Source organism: Benincasa hispida, chromosome 6 (assembly GCF_009727055.1).
Source record: "Benincasa hispida cultivar B227 chromosome 6, ASM972705v1, whole genome shotgun sequence".
NCBI classification, from domain to species: Eukaryota; Viridiplantae; Streptophyta; class Magnoliopsida; order Cucurbitales; family Cucurbitaceae; genus Benincasa; species Benincasa hispida.
Window position 1 is genome coordinate 36,958,526 of NC_052354.1, and position 4,692 is coordinate 36,963,217.

A 4,692-nucleotide genomic window follows, 5' to 3' on the forward strand; every position below is an offset into this window, starting at 1 on the left:
AGAGCTTGATCGTCGACAGCATTAATGGTCCTCTCTGAAATTCTGTAGCTAATGGCGTGATTGATTTCTCTGAATCTCTACTACTAATGGCGTGGTAGGTGAAATGTCAACATCACCTTTTGACACTCCTGAGGTATGCGTTCATGCTTGGTTTCTGAAGTGTCAACGTATTCCACCACCCTTGCGTTCATCCCCCTATTATGGTTATTACTCTGTAGCCGCAATCTCCCTACAATGACCGCATTTTCTTGGTCGCCGTAACACCCATACGACGGATGAATGCGATCACCGAATGCGATCGTCTTTGCGATAGCCTCGCTTTTGTGCATGCGATCGATTTCTGCGTTTGCTACAAAAATAAACAATTGAACGTATAATAACGCATAAAAGTGGGTTAGCCGAGATTCTTAATGTCGATCGACGCAAGCTCGTTTTCTCATGAATCCTTAGTATAATTGCCGCATATTCTACTTAACAACCCTCATAATTCTAAATAAAAGGCTTGTAATAACGTACATTTCTACCCGTCATCAGTGGGTGTAAGCATGTCTGCATTCTGTTTAAGTGTTAAAAATGTTTATGGATGTGGATTAATGGAGATTCTGGGATGATTGCCTCTAGTTTTTGAGTTTTTTTACATTCAAAGTTAATTGTAAGGACCCATGTGTTTTTGGGCATATTAACTTGCTATCGAGTCTATAATTCAAAGTGTTTGAGTCAATTTGAGTCACTCGTGATGAAGCTTCGAGGCATGGTGATGTGCATTACTTCGAGGAAGAAGAAGACCAAGCATTAGAAAGATCGTGTAAATGATGGGGTAAGCTATCATTGAGTATGGGATACCCAGCAGCAAGGTAGACGTGCGTGCACTAAACGATCGTGTAGGTCAGCATGCTTCATCGTATAGTCACGGACTACACGATCGTNAGCAAGGTAGACGTGCGTGCACTAAACGATCGTGTAGGTCAGCATGCTTCATCGTATAGTCACGGACTACACGATCGTGGGGTAAAGTTACTTAGCGCTTGTTATTCTATCATCTAGACGATCATGCCCCATAGCATAGTAGTCGTCTAGACGATCGTTTAAACTTACATTGTTTAAATTTAGTATGCTAAACGATCGAGTAGCCTTCATGCTTCATCGCATAGTCAAAGGTACTCGATCGTAGCTAGGCGATCGTGGTTACTCGCCTAATTTACTAAACAATCCGGAAGAAGTCTTCGCCCAGGCAGTTTAAGACCCGGTTCACTTGTTAACTAGTTTGCTCGATAGTTTTATGTAATTGATAGAATTTCTTTCCAGATTTTTAGGCTAATCATCCCGATCCATTAATTTTGTGAATGTACAGAAGATGTATGTTTTAATATATATCATATAGTATGTCTAGAGTTGAAATCCCACCTTAGGTTATGCATTGGTCATGCATCATCTCTATATTGTAAGAGTTATGATATAGTAGTTTGCATGATTAAATTACTTCAAGAGCATGCTCATGCATCATATAATATAAGAGTTATATTTATGCATGCATTAAGCATACACATGCATCATCTTTAAGTGTTATAGTATAAGGGTGTACGGAAGCATGTATGCTTAGTTCATTACTAAGTATATAAGAATTATATATAGTAATGAATGGACATTGCATGAAGCATGACACATAGGTTAAATTTATAAGAGTTATAAATACCTAGTTATGCATAGCAATGTGAATGGTTTTGATTGTTTATTTTATAAGAGTTATAAGTGAAATTATAACTAAAATCAATAAGAAAGACATGCATGCGAACTTAGGCATGAATCCTGTTTCAAAAGAGATTTAAAATTTGATGGAAATAGACCAAAGATCATGGTTCTAATGAGATTAGAAACCTCAGGTTTAATCTTTTAATCAATTTAATAGGATTAAAAGATTAAATATGTAGCAAATCTACCTATAAGGGACCTTTTGTTTAAGGCGGGTTCTGTCTAGGCTGGGGTACTTAAGCTGACGGAAACGAAACACTCCTACTTGGGAACCTACCTGGAAAGGTGAATTAGATAGATTTGATGCATTCATGCAAATTTGAGGATATTCCGTTAAAGAGTTTAATGGAACTTGAGTTAAACTTGTTTAATATCAAAGACAAGAGTTGTTTTTTAGCAAATTAAACACACTTAGATAAAATCTAGAGTCGGATGATCTAAGTTAATGATGAAAGAAATCGATCACTAGGATTTCCATGAGCAGTGGAACAGATCATTCCAAATTACAATCATGTATGAACATTACAAATTACAGTCAAAACAGAAACAAATGGTTATGCATTCATTATAGAAATTACAACATGATACAATAAGAAATCAAGGAGAAATCTCTACGCACGTTTGTAGACTCGTCTCCACGCTTCTTGATCATGAATGCTCGAACATAGCAACCTCGAACGCTCGAAAAATACGACCACTCCACTGCACAACATCACACACTTGAACTCAATGATTGCCTCGGTCACGAACATCCCAATAGCACGAACAGCCTCCACAGAACTTCGATGGCGTCGAGTTGAGTATGACACCACTAAGAAGGCTACTATGGTATTCTCGGTGTGAGAATCCAGAAGGTGGGGCTCTATGTGGACTTCGATTAAGGAAGAAGACAAAGAAAACATCAATCGTGTAAATGATTGAGCAAGTGGGAGATGGCTAAACCTATCGTATAGGTCGATGCCAAATCATTTAGCAAAAGTTAAGCGATCGTCTAGTAAAAGCTAATCGATCGTTTAGCTCATTGCTTAGTTCTATGTTTGTCGCTTACAAATACCATACAATCGTTTACCTTTTTCAAGCTGTCGCTTAGTAAATCTAATTTACTTGACAATTTCCATTACGTGTGATTCTGATTGAGAAAAAATCTCCAAAACAATTTTTGACAAAAAATTTACTCAAATTAGGAAAACAATTTTCCTTTTATCTCAAGGTTATCATGAAGCCACCAATAACCTCCCATTCAATTGGTTATTAGAGAAAAAGAGATAATTATCCAGTAATTAATATTATCATAAATATAAATGATAACCAACTTACCATACTATATTTATAACCTATAGTTTTAATATTTCATCTCATGAAACATATAAACCATAGCACTTTTTTTCTATTCCATGGTCCTTAACGTAAATCTCATTTACACTAATCCTCCACTTGATGTATCTCATACACCATAGCGATCATATCATATATAATCGAATTACCTCTTCTCAATTTAAAAATTTCAAATCAACACCAAGAGTTGATCCTCAACTTGAATCCATTGAGCTACCAAGGAGACCTTATGGACCTGTAACTCGAAGTTCCAACGGTACGTGAATAACTGACTAAACTCTTTAGTCACCGGATCCACCATCCGTTAACTCCCAAGCACTCCACTGAAGACCGACAGCTAAACTCTCCTTACCACAGATATATTATGTGTCCATCTTAACCAATTAGAAGTGCGACAACCCTTCATAGATCTCTCGTATGTACAACTGGGCCAATATCGTTATGCTCCTATAATTACATCTAACTCCTTAAGTACCACTGATCCCTCTAATGAACATAAGTCATAGTCCTACTATGACTGGGTCTTCTCTTCCAAAGAGAAGTTGTGGCCATTATGTTCAAGGCCCGGAATCAGCCCTTAAAGGAGCAATCTCTCTACTTATCCCTGCTTCAGGAAAGAAGTGAATTCCATCTTGTGAATTGAGTTCCCAGCTCCCAGATCAAACAAGTCCCCAAAAAGGTGGGCATGTTGAGTTTGCAATCTGGCCACTCTCACCCATACTAATCAAAGGACCACCCTCAAAGGCAGGAGTTCCCAAAACACTCAGGATTGAGTTCGTGTCACCTATGGTCGTTTAAGTGAGATATAAGTCTCTAGTATCAACGGCATTATATACAGAGTCTAATCATCTCATGATTCGGTCTTATACAAACTCTTTGTATAGGACACCCCCGCTCACACCTCTCCACATGAATAGTCAGGATCTACCATCTGTAGTTGTTTACAACACTTGCAAACCTCTACAAAGCGGGCCATATCCGTAGTGTCACCAGGATCAGGTATCCCACCTTAATCCTTATACTACAAACCTATTTCACATATACATGCTTAAGTTCACATAAGATAACCAAGGAGCTTTTTTTATTGGATATGAGTAAGTTCCAAAATGAAATAACATTTATTTTATTCATCAAATAATGTGTAACATTACGAACAACGAGACTCTGGGAGAATTAGGATACCAATCCCAACAATCTCCTACTTGTCCTAATGACTCGGGAGACTAGTGTACAATACAATAAAAAAAGTACAATATACAATAAACTAGGGCATACCCCAGGATCATCTCCCACTTGCCCTAGACAAGATGTCGCATGTTCCGTAGACCCAGACTCTCTATGTGACCCTAGAAAACCTTAGCCGGGAGGGCTTTTGTAAAGGAAACAGCAACGTTATGCTCCAATGCGATCTTCGTGACTATCACATCATCGCGATGCACAATCTCCCTGATCAGGTGATATTTTCATTCAATGTGCTTACCCCAACGATGACTCCATGGCTCCTTCGAATTTACCACAGTCCCGTTGTTATCACAATAAAGAGTGATAGGCAAATCCATATTTGGAACAACTTCCAAATCTAAAAGGAACTTCCTCAGCCAAACAACC